Source organism: Haemaphysalis longicornis, unplaced genomic scaffold (genome assembly GCF_048455015.1).
Source record: "Haemaphysalis longicornis isolate Haplotype H1 unplaced genomic scaffold, Haemaphysalis longicornis Haplotype H1 scaffold_7, whole genome shotgun sequence".
In the NCBI taxonomy this organism is placed as follows: domain Eukaryota; kingdom Metazoa; phylum Arthropoda; class Arachnida; order Ixodida; family Ixodidae; genus Haemaphysalis; species Haemaphysalis longicornis.
In genome coordinates this window covers 16,698,517-16,726,160 of record NW_027526422.1, presented here as the reverse complement: position 1 = coordinate 16,726,160, position 27,644 = coordinate 16,698,517, and the positions used below count along the sequence as shown (strand labels likewise).

Here is a 27,644-nt window from a genome sequence, read left to right as displayed (position 1 = left end):
TCAGTTGAATGTATCCCGGTTCAACTAGAACAGAAAACAAGCGCACGCAATTTTTCGGTTCTGAGAATTGTTAGAAAGCTCATTTGCTCCGACCTATCGCTGTTATGGGATGAACCAGCATATGCGTTTTCGAACAGGACGTCCGCACGTTTATCGTTGATGTGGACGAACATTACGCGAGTCTCTGCAGTTCGTCGAAAACCGCGCCAAAATTCAATACCTCTTCGCACTACGCAACAGATGGCGCTCCTGCCACAGGCGCGGTTCGCGGAAACTTGGGATCACCAGATCGGCTCCGTAGCAGACGACGCTGGCGACTCGTCTGCTTCAGTAGTCGCGGGAGCGCGGGCCCGGTGTCGGACGCCTCTCCCCTTGTGGTTTACCGGTCGCTTCAGCGCGTTGGCCTTGTCACCGCCACCCCCGGTCGCCGTCTTCCGCGACGACGCCACGTGAGCACCTGCGAGTTTGTGTTTCCACTCCCACGCGGTATGTCGCTACACGCGCGCACTGACAGCGCGGCCACATGCGAGCCGGCCGATCCAATTGCCCGGAAAGGCATGTGGCGGAATGAAAACAGAAAGGAATTTTCGTGACGCAGTAGGCCCCTACTTTGATGGCAGCCACAAAACGCAGTTAGAGGAGGACGTTGTATTGTGTCATCGTACATTGTGTCAGTGGATTATTGAGATCTCTCTCCGACGTCAAGTCATTCAAACCAATGTGTTGATAGAGCCGTCCAGGCTCTGAAGCGCGCGTTCCTTTTGGTTGGTTATACCGCGTACGAGCACGTGATCGATGCAGTCATTTAAAAAGAAAGGGCAGCGTAAACTGGAGCCGCAGATCCTTAAAATTGCAGCCTTCCCGTAGCCGGCGAGGCGTTTCGAAATTGAAGGAGGTAATAATTACTGGCTTTTTCCGTGAGGCGTTTCGTGACGGGGCCCATACTTTCAAGTTCCATTAAGTGCTAGCTTCTCTCCGATAAGGCGGATATCCTACCCGTTTTTTTTTTTTTTTTCTTAAAACGCAACCCCAATCCTTGACAGCGCATCGACCAGAACCCCCAGTAATTCACAGTGAATACTTGAAACTGCTCAGATGGGAACGAGTGAGCGTCTCATAAATCCCGTAAACCCACTGCAACAATTTAGGCAATGGGAAGAAAATTCTCCATTGGACACAAGTCGTGGTGTTTTAGCCGTCTATGTAGGGACATCTTGAAGTTACTTGCGACGTTTAGATTGTTGTGGGTGTGTTTTTTTTTTTTTCGACACAGCGGTAACTTATTATGCGCAGTGTGTGCCGCTACATATACCATGGTATGATTATACCTAATAATCGCAAGGGGCCGATTATCCTATAAGAAAAACGCTTCTGGCTGTATCAACTTAGTCCGTCACTTTTTCTGAGATGATTTAAAAAAAGCTAAGTCACTGCCAGATCTTTCTGTCCTCACTTTGCAAGGCGGTTCGTAACGATTTGGCGCACTCGAACGTGTTTCGGCGTTTTGAAGCACGCGACCTTCCTGTGAAGTTTCGCTTTCTTATCTTGGCTGATTGCGCGTACACGCCGTTCGGACGGTGAGAAATTCTCACACCTTTCGCGGCGGCCTGGTGCGACAAGTAGGATAGCTTTGCGCTGCTGTAGGGTCAGATTTGTCGTTAATCTTCACGAATGAACTACATAAAAGGCGCATATAACAGTCTAACCCAGGTATATCGGATTAGACGGGGACCAGAATACAGGCAGAAAAAAATCGACAATCTGATATACGAAATTTTCAGTGTATACATATATATTCAAGAGGTTGCTTAGGCTGTCCTGTAGAAAAAAGATTCTAATTGGTTTGTAGCTGAACTAGCTGGTTTATTGCATGAGCTGAACGGCGCTAAGAAAGAACAAAGTGAAGAATAACGAACACGGGCGCTGGCTGATTATTTTCAATGCGATGAGGCAGGCAGTCTATTTCGATGTGGGTACAAAATTCCCTGTCATGCAAAAAATCGTATATCGGCCAGGCAGGGCGCGGCATTCAACGACCGGCTGCGATAAGATGATGACCGCTAAAAACCGCAACCGGCAGCATGCTCGCCCAGCATGTGAGCAGTTGCAAGTGTGGGCCCCGTTTCGAGGCCTGCAGTGTCTTAAAAAGATACCGAGGCCAGCTGGAGCGTGAGATCTGCAAGGCATTATTCATTCGTGGGGACCCGATTCTCTAAAACGAGAGGCCTCTCGCTTTAGATAATTGGCCCCAGATGACTATCATGCATAAGCACACCGTCCATGGCCCTGCCGGATAAAACAATAGCTTATTTGGCGAGATGGCTTATTTGGCGAAATAGCTTATTCGGAACGTTTGGCCTGAAGACCGCCTTGATGCTAGATACGCCCTTTCATAGCTTTGTTTTATCTATTTTCACGCGTGCCGAAATGCACACACAGGTAGCCATTATCGTTTCGTTCCCCCATATATAGTCTTTCTTTCCATAAATAAACAGTTGTTAGTCGAGGACCGTGTTTGTTACTCTTCACTTTGCCCCGTCTCAGCACTCTTCAATTTATGTAATTAATAATATTCGATATAAACACGGCTTCTATCGCGACATAATTTGTCGCTAAACGTAAGGTAATCCAGCCTTCACGGAAGGGAGATTTTGTTGAATTTTTAACCAGGACACTGCGGCACGTTTTAAGTGTGCCTTCACTTACAACGGCAACGTCATGTTTGTACGCTTGGAAACTGACTTTTTGTCGGTAACTTATTCAAAAAGTGGATACAAGCTAATTACCGTGTGTGGCCTTACATTCAAACAGTTACATTCTCGCGATATCCTTTTTTAATCCGATGCCGCGTTGTGAAGGCAAATCAGTTCAATCTCGAGCGCTGTAATTTACCAGCCTTTAAACCAATGCCTATTTTTGTCATCAATCCTTCATGATGCCCCTAAGGCGCTTCGTCTCCTCGATTTGTCATTTGGGCTGCTCTTAATCCCTCCAGTGTAGCTCCGTATTTCTTGTTCCCATACAATTTCGATTGCGAGAGTAGTCTGAGGCTGCCCACGAACTGCTCAGAACAGCTCCCGATATACCAATAAAAGTGATCAACAGCTACGAAGAAACGTTGAAGCTTTGAGAGTTGTGCGCTGAGAGGGTCCTTAGAGCAAGCGAGGATTATTACTTCCTGCGAAATGAAACGTCAATCAACACGACGATGTTTGCTCTTTTAAGGCCTCTAAGCTTGCCTGATGCTCACTTTTGTGCAACCCTTCGAATTTGATTGCAACGTGTCGTGCGCGTTCGGTTGTTCTTTTTTTAGATTTGTCATCATTAGCACTGCCAACTTGTAATAGGACTCGAACCCGTGGACACGCCACACAGCAGCAGTGGGCCCCAGACATTCGTGCTGTGTGCGTATAATGTCAAACCAGGATAATCAAAGGGACCAGACAGTAAATATCCTTGTTTTATTTAAAATAAATAGCTTTTCACAACTTGCTAAGTATCGCTCTGGCCCCGAAAGACGCTATTTTCGCACAAACAAAAGAGCACAAATATTTACGAAGCTTTAAATTTCCCGCTACACGATTTGAGCTGTGACGCCGTTGTCGTGTTAATAAGGACGATGAAAAGGGTGTCTTAACTCCATGTTGGTCTTTAGGGTGGTACAATCAAACGGAACATGAGGCACCATTACAATCGCCCAATCATGCTTATTGGCAGTACATGTTTTGTCTCCGGTGACTAATAACCCCCTCCCACACCCCTTGAAAAATGGTAGCCTACATTCATTCTCCGCTGCAAATTCCACCGAAAGACGATAGTCTCCTTCGCGTTCATGTAGCCCCAGAAACACTATCACCTTGAATACCCCTTGTGACGTCACAGGAGTAGTGCGAGGAAGCGGTTGGTGAGCCACTACTTTATCAGCTTCTCTTACTATTTCAAAAGCATTATGGGGCGCACATAATGCCGTATTTTTCGCCCTAAGCACCTTGGCGCAAAATGCGGCACTGTCCATGGACGATATTGTTGGAGAAATACGCGTGTATCTAACTAAAAGAAATAGAAACGTATCAAGCATGGGAATCGAACCGATGAAATTGCGGTTTCCTGAACTAACGAAGGTTTGCGTGTACGAAAGTGAGTTTAGGATGTCAGTGCTGCATAGCAGGCAGCACGGGAAGAATAATTTTGTTGCTGCATTTAGCGACGTTTCAGTCTCCGCTGAGAACAAAATATAATTGTGAGCTTTCTATCCGAGTATGTTTTGTCCTAATTGACGTACAGGGGGCGCGAGGAAAATTTTGTCGCGGCTTGTAGGTTTTGCCGCAATTAGAACGACCATCGCTAAAGAAGCGTGGCGTTGCTGTTCCATGCCCACGCCCGCACTCACAGTCACAGATACACATGCTGCGGTTGGGCAATAATGGCGCGGTCACATGTTTACGGTCAGCTGACCGTAAGCTCGTAGCCCCACACTCGTACGTAGTGAACATGTCCGTATACTTGGGACCTTTTGTTGTTTTATCGTTTTAAAGCGAAAACGTAAATACGTACCGTATGCCCTATCATTCTGGGAGAATGTGCATAACCGTGGGGCCATCAGCTGCTGCTGTAAGCCGTGTCACCTAAGATGCTAATCTGTGGATTTTTCTGGAGGCGCATTTTTGACAGCATTTTCTTGCAAAGCTTAACAACTCACTTTTTGTTAACATAATAGAAACTACGTCGGCAATGTCTTCGCGCCGTGCGAGTTCTTTAAAAAGGCCCTCGCCATTTCTTGTCTCCGCAGTGCTTTTCGCTGAACGGTTCTTTAATTGTTGCCGCAATATTAAAAAACGAATATCAAAGTCCTTACTTTTTAGCCAAATCGTATGCTCGACATCGTTGTCATTGGCTATTACTAAATAATACCCAGCTCTATTTATGGTAGACGGGCTCTGCTATATCCTCCGAATACAGATAGTGAAAGTACGTGCGTGCGTGCACGCCCATACAATAAAGACAGATGTATTACCTATTTTATAGCAAAACTGTAACTTTCCTATTGCAAATAGTAGACACGATATTTAGAGCGATAACGTTTATCGTGTTTTCTTGTGGCGCTACTTGCGTTTAGAGTTCAGTCTCCCGCTATCGTCAACTTGCCTATCTGCGTGTTCCTGCTTGCGCTGATCCTTCGAACAACGTTCCCGCTAACGCAAGTGCGTTCCCGGGACGCAGCGGTACGCGTGATGGATCACCGCGGTTGCGTATGCGTTCCGCGCGCGCAACCGACTCCCGCGCAACGTATTGCCTTCTCGCCCCAGCGTCTCGACAGCTGTCTAAACCTGAGACACGGGAAGTGCGTGCGCGAATGGTTTTACGCGCGCAGCAATCTCGTATAGCTGTTTTGTGCAGGCGGATGCACCTGCTTAGAATGTTAGATCATTCGCAAATTCCATGGTGGAATTCTTCTCACACAACAATAGGATTTCTATTTAGTTCGCCTAAACGGCCTCGCAGAATTTCGGGCTTACATCATGTCACCCCACGATGTCTCAGAGACAGCAAGTTCAAGCCGATCAGCTCCAACGCAAGGTACCCGCGTACCTTAACACTGACCGTCGCGGAGTGTGTTGAAATCAGAGAAATCGGGGGCCACATTGAAGATGCTGGAAGAAAAGAATAGTGCGTGCATCAACGGAATTCCCTAGTTCACGAACTGTCTCAATTGGTAAGTGGTCCGGCATACAGACGGTATTTTCTGCACCGAATAAGAACAGAGGTGCGCAACAACCAAGGGCAGCATGCGGAAAGAAACACGCAATTCGCTTCGTCGCCTGCTGAGGCAACGTAGTGTACGAAATTCCCTTCTCTTACGGTGCGTGCACGGGTGCGTGTATGTTGGGTAGTCAGGCAGGTGTCTGAATGACTGCCTCAGAGAACACTGATTCCCTACGAGTCGACGCCGGTAGTCTGTTTGCATGCCCCTGCACGACCTGCGGATATACACCCCTTTCGGGAGCGCTCAAGTGATACTTTTGTTCGCGTGCAGGTGAGATTACGTAGGCGTTCGTGGAAACAAAAATTGGCAGAAAGTGCGTCACCGAACACCCTGGGGCATTATTCAGGATGGAACTTGATTACCTTGGCGGCGCATGTTACTGGCTGTGATATCTGCGGGGGGTCGCCTTTAGCCTCGTGGACGTATTTTCTTTCCTTCTTTTCTTTTTCCCCCTTTCTTTTCTTTGTCTTCTTTCCTTTTCTGGTTTACTTGCGTGTAACGGGTGATGGCATCGTATACGTTGTTTACCTTATATATTGCAGACGGCAATAAATATGCGCAGTCGGTAGTGAGCACTTGTAGCGCCCCTTTTTTCCAGCGTCCCTTCTTTCCCGTCACTGCACTGTTTCACCCGCATGCCATGTAACCAGCTACCCCAAATTAGAGCTGTAGCAAGTGTACGCGAAAGCTTAAGCGGTTACACCGATGGACTTGTCGACATCTGTGTACATGGGCGTAGCCGGGCCTTGCAAACGCCTTCCTTCGATTAGATATGCTGGCTTTGTGAGCATAAATGCGTCCAGTCGAATCTTCAGTAGAAGAACTACCTACGACGTGACACCGCGTTCCCTTTTATAAACCAATGTTTTTCATACTAAAATTTCAGTCCAGTTACCTCTATACTACCTTTTTTATAATCCGATGAATGAATGGAGGTTTAAATTTACACCTACAAGGAATGATTTTGTTGTCAAGGTGTTTAGGGAGAGATATCTAGGGGGAAGGGAAGGGAGGCAGAGGGTGAGCGAGGATGATTATTACTGAAGAAAAGGCAGAGAAGTTTGCCATCACGCGTTCACCGACACGCTTCTCTGCAGGGAACAGATGAGGGGAAAAGGCAGCAAATGAAACAAGGGAAACAGTACCAGAAAAATATGAGAAAAATACAAAATAAAAGCTAAGTCGCATTCTTTTTGGGGTCATTTAGTAATGAATGGACTGCGGAAAGTCAACAACTGCGAAGTGAAAGCTTTACCATTTATTGCTACAGATTGCTTAGGTCATGACCTAAGGTGACCTTGTGGCGTACCCCGTATTATGCAGGGGTCTACGTTTAATAAAGGAATGTGTGCCGTGGTTTAAACTATCACAATCCTGCACTTCAAACGAGCCAAACAGCATAACCTGTCAAATGTTCAGGCCTTTGCCCCATATGAATGGGTAGCGTTTCTTGCAGCCGTGATACCGAGTGCACGCAGCCGGCTTCAGCAGTTGACCCAGAGCACGACAAGCTTTAAGAAGCCCAGGCGCTTTCAGAGACGGCTGTTCCTCGCCGTTTCCAGCTGTCTTTCGCTTGTATGGGGCAGTTTCTGCAGAACGGGAAGGTGTAGAGCAACGCGCCGTATACGCCTTAAAGGGCAGCACCGAGAAGTTACAAATGGTGTGCCAGATAGTTCCAGCGAGATATCCAATAATTTGGGATGCTGTGAAAATGCCCGTAGTCTGTTCTCTTTAGGGGCACGGGAAAGGTTTATGTTAGTTATTATGCCATTATTATTATGTTCATTATCATTATTATGCTGTAATAATAATTGTCATTGTTCTTTCTTGCGTGCAAATATTTTTTCAATAAAGCCTGAAACCTGAAGATATCTATGGGTCCGCAGGTAATGCAGAGTCCTACCACAGAGTAATATGGGATATCGAGCAATTCCTTCATGAGCGAACGCATATCACTCTCTTTTTTGTGTGAGAAAAGATAAAGGCCTTCAGACGCTAGGTGTGGAGATAGTGTCACATCGTTTTCTAAAGCTTCTGTTGTGGAACACGACGTGATCTCGATGCACTCCAAACGCAGATATCGTGCGCGCAGAGTGGGATCTTGACGTCATGAAAAAGAACGCGCTTCTGGTGTATGAGCGTGAGATTTAACAGTAACGGGCTTAAGGCAGCTCCTTGATGTACTCCTCTTTTTGTCTTCATAACAGGGTGTTGGGAATTTTGCCGTGCGCTTGAAATGTTTTCGCATTTTAGTGTAGTTAGAAATCCATACATTTATTTGTGTAGCCTAAGCTCCTGATTGCGGGAAAAAACACTTACAGTGTGGGCTTCGCCTGCTCAGGTGGGCTGGGATAAAAAGCGACGCGACGGGAATCGTCTCGCTGTGGCGGCGGCGTCGAGCCCAATCCGGGGTGCTATCGAAAGAAGCCCAGCGACTCCGACATGCATGAAAATACCCTCTCTTTTACGCCCGAGTGTAGATGACGGGTTGATCAAGAAGCTCAGCTTACCGGTGGCGCTCCTGTCGCCCCCCAAAAATTCAGTGTCATTTCACTTTGTGCAGAAGAATGACCTGCGGAACCGGACGCAGTCCAAGAAGTGCACGAACCAAACACGTTGTTTGTAATTTGCGATTGAGCCTGCCCCCTAGTTAATTAGCAGACTGAAACTTGAACGGACTAGAGCATTATTCTAGCGGACAAAAAAGCGGCTGTCTGTTTACCCCCCCCCCCCCCCCCCCCCCGCCAATATAATGACAGCCGTAGGGAATTTTGCAGTGCTGGCAACTTCGCTGTGCATTACGTAATTTTTAAAACTAGGTGAAACATAGTGTGGTGTTAGAGTCGTCTTAGCGGCTAATTTTCATTTTTTTTGTTAGTCTTAGTGAAACAACAGTTACCGTATTTTCCGGTAACCTTACTCCTTCCGTAGATGCCCATGTAGTGACAGCAGCGGGTAATTCTGTAAAGTTTACATCTCACTGTGAACTAACTATGACAAGTAAATGAAATTCGGCGCAATGATAGAGTCGTCTTAGTGGCCCGATTAGGTATTGTGTTTGCCTACAAAATACCTACATCAGATTGAGAGCTACAGATCATTCACCAAAATGCTGGCTTTCGCGCAAGGTTAAATTTTGTCTACTCCACGCTTTTATACGCACCCTGTCGACGCCCGCAGTTGTTGTCAGAACCAAGCCCATATCAGCTCTGCTGTAAAATCCGACAGCACTGGGCGACGCGACAATCTACTTCACCCTCTTCAAGAACATTTAAGGAATAATATGCGTCTCCAGTGACCCCAACGTGATCACAAATAAAGAAACCTCAATGTCATGTTCGACATTTCTTTCCCCTTGCAATAAAGGGCCTCGTTGGAGTGCTCAGTTTCACTGCCTGTCGTTTCTTCTTCGAAGAACGTCCTTTTAAGTGCGAATGCACTTTATAAGCGACCCTGAATTCCGTTGACCGCCGTCCGTCCACATAGCAACAGCTGCGGGTGCGCGCGCTCCTCGTCTTCCTTGGCAACGGGGGGAGATTGCACATACCCACGTGGGAGATTGGCCAGGAATCTCCACGTCTTCCATGGCAACGGGAGGAGATGGGCGCGCGCTGCCTGGCCGCTGACATGGCACATACCCACGTGGGGGATTGGCCAGGAATCGGGCGTGAGAAGGGCTAATGCACCCGCTTAAAGGAGTACTGACACGAAATTTCAAAGCTGAGATCCGCTCTAGCAATCAAGTACAACGACAACACAAATAGGTGTCTGTGCATGGCACATACCCACGTGGGGGATTGGCCAGGAATCGGGCGTGAGAAGGGCTAATGCACCCGCTTAAAGGAGTACTGACACGAAATTTCAAAGCTGAGATCCGCTCTAGCAATCAAGTACAACGACAACACAAATAGGTGTCTGTGAATAAATGCATCTTTCTTTCTTTGTAGTTGTGTGTGTGTGTGCGATCTCTCTTTCGCGAACATTACCGAACCGCGCAAATTCAACTCCTGCATTCGCACTTTCACATTCTTCCCCTCGGGGAAATGCGGGGAAATTTTTTGTTTGTTTCTTGATCCCCTGTAAGTTTCTAACAGATTGGCCATGCACAAGACGCTTAGTCGGTAAGCGCAGTGCCTCGCAGCAGGATTCATTCTGACCCACTGAATCGGTATACAGGGCCAATCCCCGCTTTGAAGACGGTCGGAACGCGTAGACGTCGTGTAAGCTTTTCAACAATGAAGCTACTCCAAGTGCTAAGCTTTGGGACTCTCATGAACCGAGATATCGGGGTGTAAGCGTTGATCAGTGCACCTACCCGCCGCAGTGGCTCAGTGGCTGAGGCGTTGCGCTGCTGAGCACGAGGTCGCGGGTTCGATTCCCGGCCGCAGCGGCCACTTTTCTGATGATGGCGAAAAGCAAAAACGCCCGTGTGTACGAGATTTCGGCGCACGTTAAAGATCCCCAGGTGGTCTAAATTAATCCGGAGCCCTCCACCACGGCGCGCCTCATCGCCTGCGTTGCGTCGGCGCGTTGAACCGTATACAATAAATCGTTCAGTGCACCTCTGCCAGTGTGTGCTGCTCTAGCTGCGGCTGTGTGCCCCTGTGCGGGTATGTAGCACCCTGGGAGTATTGGGACTCGCACCAAATGAGAAGTCCCGGCGCTAAGCGTTTTGCAGGGCATGTCTACCCGTAACCCTGCGTTCAGCCTAATCATGTGCCAAGCTACGTCACACATTTTTGTATGTCAACCTGCGGGTACTACCTGTTGGCGTCCTTAGACCTCCAAGACCCTATTCATGGCTTACCGGAATGACGCCACATACCACTCCCCCTCCCCCTTTTTCAATTTGCAGCGCAAGCATATAACGAAACAATCACGGAGTAAGTGCTAAATCTTGGCCGACACACCCGTGTGGCTAAGATGCACCGCTCTGCCCTGGGGGTGTGGGCCGTGTACTGCTAGCGCCGTAAAACAAGGCTAGTATGATGCGCCTCCGTTGAGCGTTAAGCAAGCTCGGCTGCGGTCTAAATTATTCTGGTGGAGCGCCACTGCGCCAGGCCGCGGTAAACATGGTATAGTACTAATGCAGGCCTGATATATTTACGACTCAGGTGTTAATATTCACGTGACTGCGAGATGCTGCCGGCTTCATTGCGCCGCCTGAGGAAAGTGTGTTATTACTGCGCTCGAACCTCGTGGAAACCCATACAATATAGAATAATCAACGCTGCTGCAGATGAACCGGACGAGCGTTGTCGGTGGGCGTCACGCATAGGGGAGTACAAACAGGTATGGAATATATAAACGGGAACAGGTATAAAATATATAAACGGGTGGCTTACGTACTGTGTTGTTTGGGGTGTGGAGAACAGGGAATCTTTCTAAACAACATCGTAATACCTGATTACTAGCGAAAAATAAAGAAGGGCGAGAGAAAGAAACAATGGACGACGCTACGCTTCTTTCTCTCGTTATTGTTTATATTTCGCTAGTAATCGTGTCTATTATGCTCCTCGCCAACTAGCCTAACTTGCCCCCTTGAATTTAGAAGCTGGCGTTTTTCTGTATCTTAGGGTTACTACTAATAAAACAAAAGGTAAACGGAAAATCGTCCAAGATATCACATTGCTTATAGCGTGCCTGCGGCGCCAAAAAAAAAAAAATGGTGACGTTTCCGCTGACTTTGACGGCGACAGCTTTGTACACAGGCAGGCTGGAGGAAAAATCCCGCATGCGTTGTGTATCCCTTGGCGGTTATTACAGAGCCGGCTCTCACAATGTTTGAGAAGAATTTCCGCACGGCCCTCGTCTAAAGTGTCACCACCTTGTAGATCGGACAAGATCCACAATATTCGGGGATTATACGTAAGAAAAGGTGTGAGCTCCGCAGGGTATAGCTAGGCATTAATTCAAACGGGCTCTGTGACATTTGGAAACCGAGAAATGTCAATATTCGCGCTTTCGTCGAGCATGCGTATGTAACCATTACTTCGAAGCGGCGCTGTAAGAATGGATGGTTTGCGTGGCGGGCGTCGAGAGCGGGTCTATCAATTGAGCGACTGGCTGAAAGAGCCGTGTTGTATTTCATATGAGGGCAAACATAATATCCTTTGGATTGGTTCGCTCGAAAAATGGACCGATGTCGAACATCGTCCCCTCTGTATTCCCGCTCACCTTACGAGTAGATAAAAATAATAAACAACGAATGAAGAAATCAACCGATTTACCATGTTTATTTACGTACCCAGGAACAGCGACTATCTCAGTGATGGCACACGGATAATACAATAAAAGTAAAAAAGTAAAATTTATACAAGAAACAATTTAACACCAGTGCAGATGTATGTGTGTATGTATTGTTCATTGGAAAAGGAAGATCCACCAACAGGCGTAAATTGTCTCGCCTAGGGGGCGGACACCGGAACGCCTGCTGGTGTAGGGGGGGAGGGGGAGGATAGGGAGAAAAGAATACATAGGAATAGGAGGATAGGGGAGAAGGTTGACATTACAATGTATATAACACACACAAGGGTAAATATAAAACACAAAAGAGAGAAAGAAAAGGAGTTACACATTGAGGAAATTGGCATCACAGAGAAACACTACAGATATAATAAGAGAAACAAAAGGAGTTACTACACGCAATTAAACTGGCGCACATAAACGTAAATAACAAGTAGACGGAGCAACAGGTTAAAGAAGTAATAAGAGATACCTACGGAAACCGTATATAGTCTATTTGTAAAAGTGCAGCGACTCCGCCATTTAAACTAATTTCGGTCACTTAGATGGCAATCAAACTCGTTTAACTATTTTTGAGCAATTGATTAGGCTTTTGTATCCACTCACAACGTTGAGCCCCCATGTTAAAAAAAAACACAGCTAAGCTGACACGTAGTATGTGGAATGGGAAGTGCACATGGCTGGCTCAGCAACAGAAGTCCGACAGAAAAATGTCCATGAATATATCATCAGGAACAGAGAGGATAAGTGAACAAAGCAATAAACACCCCGGTCAGTTTCCAAGGTCAGTAGCTAGTTAGACTACAGAGGAATTGGTCAAATAATAAAACCGAAACGAAACAAAAGATGCATTTGGTATGTCTATAAAGTACTACGTTGAGCAGTCCAGTCTGGTTAGATGAAAAGAAACACTGAAGGACCAACTCATAAATGGGGTCTAGTTGGTTTGAACTGTAAAGCATGGTTAATTAGCGCGGTAAATACGGTACAATAAGCAAATACCACACTAGTCCTCTGTGGTCTTTCCTCATAATCCCGTATTTACCGCGCTAATTAACCATGTTTAACTGAAAGATGTCTAGGCATTCAAAGAAGACGTTGTATGAATTCCGCAGTCGGGTTACAAGCCGTGATAGAATTGAGGAGTGCTCAGGAAGAAGCTGTGCGGCCTGGTTGCCTTCTAGGAAGGCGGCACAGGGTAATTTTGTTTATTTTTTCATACTGTCAGCATAAAGGATAATGAGGATATTGAGTTATCCTCCCAAAAAGGTCCTCACATGTTGGCCGTAACGATTTCCTCTTATTTGAAGGTTACGAGTGACGTATTTGTACACATTTTTTCCCGTAATGTCTACAGCACTGCTTCAAAATGACAAAGCGCCCGCCGGCGCGATCACGTTTTGAACGGTGTTGACAACGAATGACGTTGCTCAGGTCCCCGAGCGCCCATCTGTACTGACGCACCTTTTCGAAATGCTGGCTTTGCTCGGACTGAACATTTTGAATGAAATGCAACAACACTCGAAGCGTGGTTAGGCAGCACAACAGTGGGTACACCCTGCATGGGCGCTTCATTAACGAGAGCATCCTTTGCATCGAGTGGCTTCGCAGCGCTCCGGAGAAGATACGTTCTGACAGTGGCGTAACTAAAAGGGAGGGGGGGGTGGGGGGCAAGGGGGCAAGTGCCCCGAGCGCCACTTGAGAGGGGGCGCCGAACCGAGTTCTCTCAACATGTGCCTGAGGGAAAAAAACAGCAGTGGGTTACCGTGTGTCACCGCACCGGGGCGTCACTGCAGCAAAAGTCCCTGTTGAGAGCGCCAGAATGGGCGTGTTGGCACGACCTTGCAGCAGAAGAAAAGGGCTAACGAAGACAAGGACGACAAGTGGGCATCAAACATGGGGCGCAATGTCGGAGGACACACACGGGGCGCTAGCGCCCCGCGCACCTCCCGGCATAAAGCCCCGTATATGTCCCCTTCTGTCCGTCCTTGTCGCCCTCAGTACTATTCATTTGCTACAATGTGGCTTTTCAAGTAATTTCTTTTCTTAGTACGTTCCTTGTCATGAAGCGGCGCCACCTATGTGTGAATACTTAGGTACGGAGTCCAGGCGGCAACCCCAGATGATCTCCAGTGTGTGTGCGTGCTGCATGCATACGCATGTGCTTTCTGTTTTCATTTGTATTCCTGAAGCGGGCGGTGGGGTGGGTGGCTCTCTTAAAATTTGCACCCTTACAATTAGATTAATCCTTTTCAGGTATTCTTACAAGGCGAGGTGAACGACGTGCAGTAGATTTTAGGGATTCTCCTTTATACTCCCTCCAAGACATTATAGTCGTGTTCGGTCAAAAACTATACCCGCCGCGAATGCTCAGTAGAAAGCGTTGCGCTCCTCAGCTTGCGCGGTTGCGTTCTATTTCCTGCCGCAGCCCCGAGCTAGCACATCAGGATGGCTAGGTTCCGACGCCTCACCCTTTGAAAGACGCTCTTCGCCGTTTTTTTTTTCCGCCGACTCACGGCCGGGCTACAGCGGCGGCGTCCGCCGCTCTAGCCCGGCTATGGCCGACGCTGCTGCGTTCGTGACTTCGCTCCCGCGAATTTTAGGTAACGGCTGGCAGAATCTCTTGTTTCACTGTTTGTGGAGCCAAGTGTGTCAATCCAAATGACGTAGAATGGGCAATTGTTGTGGGTGTCGTTTAAAGCTTTGCTTTCCAACCACCTTCACACAGCGTGGATTGGAGCCATTTTTTTTTTCTTGGCAACTTGCTGACGATGAGAATCAGCACTGGCGTCACAAACGGCAGTGATATGCGACAGGAGGCAACAGGGATATCCGGGATGAGTATTTTGACGCATCATTAGCATTAATAAAAAAACGTGGGCATAGTATGCAGATATGAAGTTTTCAATAAATCATTTGGGCAATACATTTTATGGGTTTATTTTATGTAAAGCGAAACGAAAACTGGTGACCGACAAGGTCCATTTCTTCTTTCACTTTTCTTTCGCATTTGTGGACTTCTGGCGTATGGTACGATTAATACATATTCTAAGACGGCTATCGTCCACTGTAGTGAACATTCAATCAAAAAATCACTCATTCGCTTTCCCAAAACATCCCGACGGCCTTTTTTCAACATATTGATGATGATAATAATAATAGTAATAAAAATAATAATAATGATAATAATAATCACTATCATTGTTATCATGAGGGGCGCGAAAATATATTTGCCATGGGCGCCATCCTATCTAGTTACGCCACTGTGTTCTGATATCGGTCCCGGTGTACTACACTGCGCCAATAAACAGCCACAGTTCAGCTGAGTGTTCCAGGGGCAGCATGCTAACTCCACTAGGCCGCTTCGGCAAAAATTATCATTCAACGGCAATGAGGACAATGGATGCAGAGAAAAAAAAATAAAAGCCCTTTTCTTCACAGAAAGATAGTTAAAACGCGATGCTTTCTCCTTTGCAACCTGAGTGAAAGTCAAAGTCCAAAATCCAAGCTGCTTCGACCGTGAAGGAATGATGCAGTCGGGTAGACGTCGGCTTCATAACGCCGGTGACCCAGGTTCGATCCGTCCACGGGAATAGTTTTTGTAGAGGCCCTTAATTCGTTTTTTTTTTCTTCTTCTCCTTCTTCTTAATCACCACCACCATCATCATCATCATCATCATCATCATCATCATGTGTCCTTTGCGGAAACCATTGTGTAAAGTTGACTTTCCTGCAGAGCGTTTTGGTGTCATGATCAACGGCGCAGATGAAGAGAGAGAGAGAGAGAGACAGGATCAACTTTTACTGAGCCCTTAAAGAAGGTGTGAGCGCGCAGGCACCAGGTGTGGTTCCCTAGTCACGGGAACCATATGTGTCCAGCAGTTCCTGGCCCTGGCCACCAGTCCCTACTAAGTGGCGAGGTCGGGGCTGAACAGCAAGGTCTCCCATCGCTCGAGGGGTTGGGGATAGCGGTGGGGGGAAGGGAAGGTGGGGGGGGGGTCCTGAGTTTCGTGCACTCCCTTATGATGTGCGCGAGAGTGCCTCTCGTCTCCTTGCAGAACGGGCACAAGCTGTCGTGCTCGGCCGGGTACATCTTGCTCAGGAGCGCGGGATGCGCTAGCGATCCCGCTTGCATGCGACGAACGATCGTCTGCTGTCGTCTGTCCAGCTGCGGATGCGGAACCGGAAGCCTACAACGCTCGTTTCGGTACATTTGGACTGTCTTTGTAGCTCGTGGCGGGGTGCGGTAGCTCGTCCTCGCCCGGATTGGCATTTCTCGGGCATGGTGGTCGGCGAGGAGGTTGCCTTCCACCTGCGAGTGAGCCGGGACCCACACGAGCTTGATCGCTCGTCCCAGTGGTCTTCGTTTGTTTAGAATGGCTAGTGCTGCGGGAGAGACTCTCCCCCTCCGTCGCGCAGGTGAAAGCATAAACAGCTTCGCTTTAAAAATCTTTCCTGAATTTTATTTACTTCGCTTCAAATGTTAATGCGAAAGCAAATTGAACGGCCCTTTGTGCGAGAAAAAAATTCCCGTGGTTGAACGGGGTTTAACCAAGTTTGTCGAGCGGGAGCTCGGTTCTCGCATCGAGAGCGCGGAGTAACCGCACGCACACTTGCACCACAAGACAAAACAAGGACGCTGCTTAGCGCAGTCGGCACTGCGGGTGCGAACGCGCACTAAGGAGGTGCAGTGTATTATTTTCAGGTGGCATGTGCCCTTAGTCTTCCCGCTAGCCTCCTCTCCGCACCCCTCAGCTTGGAACGAACGAGCGATCGGATGCGTTAACTCGACTGTCACACGAGGCTTGACCTTAGCTGAGCTTGAAGGTCAGATTGAGGCGGCGTCGTTTTCTGGTGCTTTCTGACGATGTGTTTTGTCGGTTTGTACCTGGAGTAATAGAGCTTTCGCTCTAAAAGCTTACAGCATCTGTAGCAGCAAAATGGCTCTTAAACCTTCCATTGGCTGCGACGTGTGGCGCATGCCCAAGAGGAGAATCTGCCAACGCTTTCCCGAGATTTTTCTGTAAGTATGGCTTACGTTATGCTCTGAGGTCTGATGACATTAAAAGGTGCCCACAACTTGATGTACACTCTTAGGCAAAAGAAATCACATTTGGGACCAGTGGTTATCAGGTCCTGTTTCCGAACGCGCTGGACGTCTAGCAGCACAAAAAAAGCAATAAGGGTCTCACGTGCTTGCAAACAACGTGTGCACGACCCCCTTCTTGAAGGCTGAGCTGTGACAGCGTGGAGAAGACCGAGAAGCACCAGGAGCGCCGCATCGGCGCGTAACACTACTACGAGTCCGAGCTACCGCTTATAAGCGGTCGGGACACTTCCGGCGCTCTGTGCACGAGAATCATCCAAAATGTAACGCGCTGCGGGAATAGAACTTGATCGAGGCGCAGTGTCAGCTGTAGAAGCTCTCAATTAGCGAGCAAGTTTTTCCTGCGGTGCAGCTCTCGTCCTTGAAGCCAGATGCAAACATTGCGGGCGCGGTAGGATGTTGAATCTCTATGCCCCAATCACCACCATTATCATCACCATGAGAGAGAGAAAACATTTTATTGAGCATCTCCTTAGGTCAGAGTAGCGTCACTAAATAAAGGCTTTCAGAGTATCGGCACTCTTTTCTCTCATTGTTATGTGCCGCCGGGATTTCCATTGGTCGGTCGGCACCACGTGACGTTTGTTTAAACATGGGCGCAGCCATTTTGTTTTTGGGCGTCTCTCCTCTCTCTCTCCTCGGCTGCGCGGGCGCTAGAGCGGCCGGTCGCACCCTGCCCGTCACAACCGGCGGCGGTTTCGTTCGGAGAGATGGCAACACTACAAGCCAGAAACAAAATGGCCCCCAGACGCCTCTGGGTGCGCGAAGTGGCGGTACTCTTAAGCGTAGCTTATTTAGTGACACTAGGTCAGAGGATACTCGTGGCCGCAGGCATGAGCCGAGCGGCGACGTCGGTAGCTCGGGTGACCAGGGTGGTTTGCACGCCTGGGTCCGGGCTACGCAGTGCCTCCTCCCACTGCTCCTCGGATGTGATTAGGGGAAAGCTACTTTGAGGGCAGGCCCACATTATGTGAGGTAGATTGGCTGGGGCGCCGCATAGGGGGCAATCAGGTAGATTCCCCTGTAATTAAAGGATCATCCCCGTTTCGGGCAGCCATGGCTCCGGTCTGCCTTGCGTCATTCTTCAGTTATATGCATGTGTGTTAGCCTGTGCTTACCCCCATAATTTACCATTTCGTGCGACTCCGATAGCCTTACAGACTTACAGAGCAGCAGATACGCGCCTCGTGCACCCAGCGGCGCCACAGTCACCAGCGAGTCAGGCCACTCTGCCTGGTAGTACCGTACCGCAACAGTGTGTGAAATATATGAACATCGCCACCATACGCAACCCCGACAACCGTGAAAGGTAGCCGTACACACTAGTACACCGCATATACCTCGCAGCTCGAAAACATTACTCGAAACGCAGAACTCTGCTAGCACACGGCGGCGTTAAATAGGACATTATTGCTTTCGCATTCATCCGCCGCAAAAAGTGCTTACGTGCATCAGTAGTATATATATATATATATATATATATATATATATATATATATATATATATATATATATATATATATATATATATATATATATATATATATATATATATATATATATATATATATATATATATATATATATATATATATATATATATATATATATATATATATATATATATAATTTTGCAGCGACATCGCCGCATTTGGAGTTGAGGATAATTCTTCAGGGGCAAAAAAATACTCAACTTTGACGGTTCCGACAGAAGTATTCGGCTAACAGGCGCCCCTTGTTTCAAGTTGTCGAAAAATATTCCAGTGCGCTACAAGAGCACTAACCTCGATGTAGCGTAACATTTCACCATAATTCTCGTGGTTATTTTTAAATGACGTTGCGCACAGCAGTGAAACCTTACTCTGTTTGGACAGCGAAAACAAAAGTTGTTCGAGGGTGTAGACGAGACCAGAGCAGCTTTCTTGTTCTTTTTTTTTTTTTTTTTGGTTTGTTTTTTGTTGCCGAGTTTCGACATAACGGCGCTTGGCCAAGCTGCACTCTGCTCTGTCGACACAAAGCGAAGCTGCACAGGGGCACGCCTTGTGATTTCTCTCTTCGAGTTTCAAGACTAGTCTTCGTCGTACCTGACTGCCACACGAAAAAATTTAAGCTGTTTGGCGTACTTCTCTTTTCATATTAGCTACCATCTGATTCAGCTAACCGACAATTCTGAGCGTGGACAGCAGGTTTCTGTCGTGTGCAGAGGAACCTCCTTCTCTCTCAATCTCTTTCTCTCTACCTCTCCTCATAATAAGGGCACTATGGCAATGGAACGAGGTCATTAACGTCGCGTCACACAGGACCTCATTGCTATTCTTACCCGCTCACTTTGGTCTGCTGCGCGCCTCAGTGGTCTCGCACCGCTCCCTGTGCCCGAGTGATTGAATAGCCCGAAGTCGACTTCATTCTCCATGCACCAGTGCCAACAACGACAAACAGTGTGGCTCCGAATGGGCGACTGTCTCGTAAACATCACGAAGGACGCGGATTAACTAATCATGTAGACATACGTGGTGCACCTCGCGCTGTATACACGCACTGATCTGCAAACATGTCTGCGTACCGTGCTTAATCCGCTTAATCCTTAAATATGCACGGTTCGTGGGTGCTGCGGCGAGTAGCTTCTAATTTACGACAGGAAGGAAAAGTGGTGGGAGGCATATTTTGTGGGTCTAGTACCGCCTGAAACAGAAGCAGCAACAGTAGCAAAAACAACAACTAAAAGCAAGCGATTGAATAAAATCCCGGGCCATCTCCACCAACGTGAAACCTGGTGAGGGGCGAAGCATGTAGTGTATAAGTGTATCCTTGACGCCTTGGCGTTTTTGCCCACGGTAATGAAACCACTGAGGGGGGGGGGGGGGGGGGGGGGGGAGGGTGTAGAGGTATACAGCTTTGCTGTAAAAGTCTCTCGTCTTTGAAGAACGAAGCGTTCTAGCGCGCGGCGCAAATGAGTGTCCCGGTGTTTTGTAGCGTAAGCTGCACTGCCCGAGGTTGAGCAGTTTCGCGTGGACCTTGACGGGCCATGCTGCGCAAGCGCGAGAAGCATTGGATTGGATTTGGATTGGATTGGATTAAATTGGATTGGATTTGATTGGATCCAATCCAATTGGAGTACAGGTGGGGAGAGAATTGGGTCTGCCCATTCGTCGGTCTGCGCATTCCAGAGGAGTGACGTCATAGCCGCGGCAGACGCACTGGCGGCGGCGCGTGCCCAGCTGTGTGCCTCCGTTGCGCAGTAGCCAAGTCTGACGCTGCGCCGGAGCCGCTTGATAGCCATTTCACGTGGCTCCTGGAGAGCCGTGCTGCTCTTGTTCGAGGAGCTGGGACTGGACTGGACTGGACTGGACTGGACTGGATTAGATTGGAAATCGTTTTAGCAGCAGTAAGCATGATGATCAGCTAATCCTAGGGAACCAGGATACCTAAGAATAACCAGCTGAACCTTAGTTCACGCTACGTATATCCTGGCATAGCCGAGCTAAGCCACTGCTAATTTTTTTTAGTACGTGTTACGAAGCGTTCCAGCGCGAGGCGTAAGCGAGAGGCCCGGTGTTTTTTTAGTGCGCGTTACGTTATAGCGTTAGGCGTAAACGAGTGTCTCGGTGTTTACCATGACTACATGAGACGACGATTATAACGACGACATTAGACGCCAACAGCCCGAGCCCTTAAGGGGTCTCGCCCTTAATTATTTCGGTAACAAGCAGGAGAGCTCTTTGAGAAATGTTGGATTGTATACATTACAATAGGATATACGCAGCTGGTCTGATTTGCGGGCTGGCATACACATAATCGAATGTAATGCGTGACTAATGTGGCCGCGTGCAGGTTTTGCTGCTACGGCGCACAACATTTCTGCTATGCGGGACGTGACACGTGTTTTCCCGGACCACTTGTGAACGGCAAATCGAAGCTTATCTATACTACAGTAGGTCGCCGGGTCTTTCCGATACTGCGCGGTGAGAGGTGAAGCACCTGCGAAAAGTATGATGCGATAACGGGGACAGTAGGGGAGTCATGTTGCCGACAACGCGATTACTCGAGATCGTCCAAGTCACAAGGAGAGAAGGGTATGTTCCAGAAAATCTGCCTGGTTCTCGTGTTAGGCTTTGCTTTTTTAAAAAAAAAAAACCTACGAAAAGATCCGCAGCGCGCTTGTCGCTGTGACCGGGGAGCGAACCCGCGATCTTCTGCGCAGTTGGAACCTTAGCCAGGGCTCGATAGCGCTGGATTGCTAAATAAGTGACATTGCAGGTTGTGACAAGACAAAAACCATGTTTGTGGAGGGAGGGAGCAGAAGGCTAGATATATGGGAATTTGGGTAGTGTTCGCCCCTGCCTAAAAAGGACGGAAAAATTATCTGCGCCATAAACCACCACGCGAAGCACCATAACTCATGAAGGCTTGCTTTTTCTAGTTTATTCTCTTATAAATCATCACAGTAGTTACAAGTGCAGTGTCGGCCAAGTGTCACATCTTTATTTTGTGGGGCCGCGGGTTCGTGTTTTACGATAATGGCTGTTTAGTTTCCTTTCGTGTTTGTTCCTGCGTGATTAAGCTGCCGTCTAGCCTTCGCGTAAACATCATTTAATACTCGCGTGACAATATGCTGTCTGCTTTATTGGTGGAGTTTGGGGGGGGGGGGGGGAGTGGAAGATGAAGGGGACCTCACGATTGTAATTACGCCCCTTTTCCCCCCAGAGGACAGAAAGTGCTTAGCTTATATCAGGCGCACCTTTTCATCAAAAACAGCTTAAAATTGCGCTTTTCAGCTGCTACGCACTTTTACACGAGCAGTTGTTCCAAACAAGAAATACTAAGTTAGCTTGAACCAATATTGATTTACGGTTTTAACGCCGAGTCTTGCTAGCGCCGTCGATTTTTTAATGCGCTTACGCTGGTTATCGTGAAGCACTCACTCGGCCTTCGCGTTCGTCGTTCGCTTTATGAAAATAACGTCCCGTTGCGCATTTTCCTCGCGCATAACCCCGCTCTCCGTTAACGCAAACTGAAGGCAGCTGCGCCATGAAGAGTTTATTAGCGTCGAGTCGCTGTAGTAACGACCGTGGCCCCGATGGCGCTAATGTTCTCCACCAATGCAGACGTTCGGTCGTCGGTGATTTGCGGCATCATTCTCGCGACACGAGCACGCTTCTTGGAGAATTTTGTCTTTGTCGTTCGACGTCTCTGTATTTACACACGGTGCCGTGAGCTGACGCAGCATCAAAAATGCACGTGTCAGTTGAGCCCGTTACGACACGAGCTCAGGTGAGTATCGGAGTAATGGCAGGTGCACTAGGTATACTCAATCGTGTACACGTTTTTGTCTGGGCTTGCATAAGTCATCGCAATTCCAATGAATCTAGTTATCGGAACTCGCCGGTAACATTGCCTCACTCCACCGAAACCCCTAGCTCTCTTGCCTCCTTTGACAAGCTGCGGTAGTTTAACCTGGGTCCCCATGTTAGGATATGCACTCTTAACAAAAACATGGCTCCAGTCCACGCTTTGCAAGTGGTTTGGAGCCATTGGAACCCCCCCCCCCCCTCCCCCAACAATTCCACATGCTACGTCACGTGAATTCACACACGCGGCTCTAGAAAGAGTAAAACCAGAGGTTCTGCCAGCTGTCACCTGGGATCCGCGGGCCCGCCGTCCCGAACGCAGCAGCGTCGGCCACGGCCGGGCTGAGAGCGGCGGACGCCGCCGCTGCAGCCCGGCCGTGAGTCTGGAGAAAGAAAACGAAGAGGAGCGTCTTTCGAAGGGCGAGGTAGCGGAACCTAGCCATCCTGATATGCTAGCTTGGGGATACACCACCGCGCGACACAAGCGCAGACACCCAAACAATTCGGCATGTGAGCTTAATGACTCCCAATTATACCAATTTAAACTAGTTAGTTTAGTAAGTTCGAGAATTGCGAGAAAGCAGAGGGAACTTTTATAATCGCTATCTATCAGAGCCAGTTGCTACATTCGTCTTTTATAATACCTATGAAAACACAACCGAATTGGTATTCAGCAATTTAGAAAACGCCTTCCCATTCGTGACAAGCAGCGCGCTAAAGGTGGCGTTTTCTAGCGGCCAGATGTCTGTATGTGGTCTCTACATTTTGTTTTCCCGCCCTGCAAACCAATCCTTAACGTACCTTTGCCGTACAACCACTTAATTCCGTCGGGTTCGAGTTGCCCAGGAGGCGCTGTCGAACAAGTTAATCAAGCCGTTCGAAGTAAGCGCGCAATGGACGCGAAGCTGCGCCAAAACAGGCCCAGCACCGTCGCTAAAGCAGACGACAAAACCGGTGAAAGGGTCCCGCCGACGCACCCGCCGGAGGGAGCACGGGTAACGCTGAGCACTAGCGCCCTATTGCCGCGCTCTACGCTGTGCTCCGTGATTGAAAACGGCCCTCCTCCTCCCCAGCCGCGTTTGGAGTTTCTTGTCCCGCAGGCCATGAAAGAACCGTTCGCTTTTAGATGTAGAAAGCTTTACATTAAAATGCCAGTAAAAAGGTAGTAACGGGTTGTATTTACTAACTCCTTACGAACTTTACTACATCCAAACATAGGTCCTGTCACTAAATATGGAACTTAAACGCTATCGTTACCAGCCTATAGACCATGCACTTAGTAACTTATGCTTGTTTGATACTAACATCCACTGATAATAAGAAAATCCTGTGAATTATTGGACGTTAACTACAGTACTTTCCCCACTCCAAATCATGATCAAATATTTTCACAAATCCACATGCTGACTTTGATATGTTCACAATAAAATGCATAATTCTAAAATTATCTCTAAAATATTTTATCTTTGCATGAAGCCCATTGACTCTATCAGAGGACTTTCCGCTGCTGGCTATAAAATCAAGAAGAGCATATGTATTTCTAAGGTAACTAAGTTATACTCGCTCTCCTTCTTCGAAACGGGTTGGATAATTTTCTGTTCTTAGGGCAGAGCTGTTACCACTAGTCGCTGTGCCTGATATGTGGTTATAATAATTTCTCTTTGCCCCTTTGTTTTTCTTGCTGAGTTAGTGTGATATGTGCGTGAAGAATGTGTCTTTTTCGAACTGCGTGCTCAGCCGATCCACGTTGCCACGCGTAGTTTTTTACTTGGTTATGCACGGACAGTTAGTAAAAGCACTAGGTACGTAGAGTATACTGTGACGAGTAATTGGTTAGTGTTCTGTTAGTATGTGCCGCGACCTTTTTAAGAGTGTGTGAGGAGTTTGCGAAAGTTTTTGTTTTTAGCGTCTGCCATGGTATGCGCTCACGACGGACTGGTGGTCCATATTATTATTCTGAAAGCTTCCACTACGGCGTACATCATAGCCCAGGTCGCCTATCCTCCCCGCACCTGACCCGCCGTCGAGCCACTCGTGTTCATCAAGCGCGAGCTAGCTCACTGTCCAGCGTACGTTTTCCCCGTGCACCGCACGCTTGAGAGCTAGGGCCCCAGGTGTGTGGCGGCTACCCCAACATTCATCCTGCGAATTTGTTGTGCACTCGAGCCACTCACTCACCACACTGCCCCTCTCCGGACACCATCCTTCGAACGTGCCCTGCTCCTCGGGCAGCTGTATCCCATCACCGACCATTGTCCGAGCTACCCCCCCCCCCCCCCCCCCCCCCCATTCTCGAAACATACATTTTTTGTGTGGGTCCTTCGTCACCGGTCGCCAGTGACGCCCTACATGTCGTCACCTTGACCACACCGCCGTCTTCAAGTGAACTAATTAACATGATTAGGTCATGGATCGTTTAATAATGTGATCTCTCTGTCTTTTATGGCCGAAGTACTATATACCTCGTCACGTACAGTCATGAACAAGTGAAATGCGAACACGAAAATATGAACCGTAGCACAGAATTAGCGGGATTTCTTTCTAAGAAAGTCAAATTCATGCGTGGCTTAGTTACAGTAACAAAGTTGGCAAATGCGGCCTCCCAAATATACCAGTAGTGCACCATTGTTGTTCCTCCACTTACAGTATTATTCAAAATCGCGTGTTCTGCTTCATATTTTTGTGTTCGCATTTCATTTGTTTATGACTGTATACATGCACGTAGTGAAATCCCCCTTTCTTTTAACTACGCTGTAAAGTATAATATCGACACAGCAATCAGAGCTGAGAATGTCAGTTGACTCCAAACGACGTACTATGCCCATGAACTCAGAGTTTTTTGTTGTTGTTGTTTTTCTTGCATGCGGGCAGGCGGCAACAAAGGCGAACGTAACTGCAGTTGAATTGAAAAACTTTATTTTGATCCGCTGCTCATACTCGGCGATTTCAGCGCGGCCCACCCCTCATGGGGATACACAAAATGGCAGAAACTTGTCAAGGGCAGAAACTTGTCGGCAGACGCGCAGAGGGAAGGCCTAATTCTGATCACGGAGCCCAGCCAACCCACGCGGCAAGGAAATACCTTCACGAAAGATACGACGCCGGACCTTGCGCTCGTAGGGAAACTGGCTAAAGGCAACAGTGCCGATAGGGGCAACCTCGGCCAAGATTTGGGCAGCAATCATATCATCGCAGCCACCTGAATAGCGACAGGCCCGTCCAAACCCAAAGGGACAGTGTGCAAAATCATTAACTGGGAGAAGTTCAGGCAACATTCCCTAGAAACCGGCGGTGAAATACGCAATATCGAAGAGTGGACGGCTAGACTTGAGAAGGTGGCGGAAGATGTTACCACAACCATCACCGAAGAAGCGGAACTCCTTTAGGCGGACTCCAGGCTCTTACACATGTGTGAAATAAATGCAATAGGCCACTCAAACGCCGCATAGTGAGACTCAACCTCTAAATACAAGAATAGGCTGTCAAGCCCACGCTGCAAAATTGGCCCGCTCTATGTGAGCGCACGGAACTCCAGATGGGTATGGCTAAAGCGCGGAATATAGTCCGGCACCTTATAGGTCGGAGTAAATCCGAACACTGCAGAAGTTTGGAAAAGCTCCTTCACACGCACAACCAGGGTGACGTTCGCAAGACCATCCAAGAGATGCAAGCTCGATACACACCCGAACACCCCTGCAAGAAGCATGAAGACTATAAAGGCGCTCCCAATGCAAAACTGGACCAACCATTCACCACAGAAGAGCTCAAGGCAGCCCTACAGCGACTAAAACCGAAGTCATCTCCGGGCCCAGATGGCATCACTAATAAAACGCTGCGCAACCTCGCAGACGAAAAGTGCGACCTCTTGCTCAACTACTTCAACACGTGCTGGAACAACGCGACGCTGCCCAAGCAACGGAAGAAGGCGCTAGTGAGGCTCATACCTAAGCTCAGAAAGGCACTTAGTGGGGAGAACCGTAGACCGATATTTCTGACATTCTGCCTGGGAAAGCTCCTCGCAGGCATAGTTCTCAATAGGATCAACAACCACATGGAAGATGACCGGCTCTAGACACACCCTATGGTAGGCTTCAGGGCTGGTTAGACGTCATGCTGCAACGACAGAACCAGATCTTCAACAACGAAGACAAGGCGGCCACTGACGCCCGCGTGATAGTCACGCTTGTTCTAACCAAAGCCTTCGACAGACTCAAACATGATGCAATTCTTCCCACTCTCGAGAAATTACAAGTAGAAGAGAAAACCTACAACTATACCGGGGAATTCCTGAACGCCAGAATGGCACAGCTCATGAATCGCTTGAAATCTTGGAAAGAATATTGGAAAGAAAACAGGCGCGAACAGTACCCATGGAGCTATATCGAAAATTCCGCGCCCTATGAGATTGAGTTAGAGGCTGAAAGTTGGAAGGCTTGACCGTGATTCGAGAGAAGAAACCAGCTGAACCTTAGCTCACGCTACGTATATCCTGGCATAGCCGAGCTAAGACACTGCTAATTTTTAATTGCGGACACGAAAAATTAGGATTTACTAAACAGCTTCGCTGTTAAAAACAAGAAATAGCACGGGGACGTCCCAAGACTAATTCCTGGCCAAACCCAGGCCTCTAGAGACACTTCCACCCAGACATTCGTGACGGTAAATGTAAACAGTGCCCCCAGCATGCGAGTTTGGCACACATGTTCTGGGAATGCCCTGTTATACAAAGAAAAGACTCTAGCCATACAAACGGAACATTTATTATCACTATCAAAGAGCACTGGGGAACCGTGCTGCTTAGCGAGGACCCTGCCATTCAGCAGTGGGCCGTACGGAGGGCCGAAGACGCCGCCAGGAGCCGAGACATCATTTCCGTCGCCTGAAGCACACCGGCCCTAACTAGGCGTTCCCTCTGGACACACTGAAGTTACCTCCCCCTCCTCCACACCAACTGGTTTGAGCGCGTGCTCTCTGAGATGTCCCCGTAAGTCGTCTTCCCCACAATACTGCAGAACGACCAATCGAAGTGGCCTAATGAGCGAGTACCGCGAATCAAGTGGCCGAGCATTCAATTTTAATGAAGAGGGGCACCTGCGCAGGGTCACTGCGCAATGCAAACGTCATTCACGCCTTGCGTGTTGTCCCTGCGCACATGCACTTTTTTTAAGTCAAATCATAT

The 27,644-nt window shown here is 48.2% G+C and overlaps 1 protein-coding gene across 1 annotated transcript in view; it reads left to right on the top strand.

The window, feature by feature from the left end:
• Window positions 1-292: 292 nt before the first annotated feature.
• LOC144144595 (protein ABHD15-like) overlaps window positions 293-27,644 on the top strand; it is a 162,266-nt gene continuing 134,914 nt past the window's right edge. The window contains exon 1 of the mRNA XM_077676098.1: window positions 293-449. The gene's annotated coding sequence lies outside the window, so the exon portion shown is untranslated. The remainder of the gene's footprint in view (window positions 450-27,644) is intronic.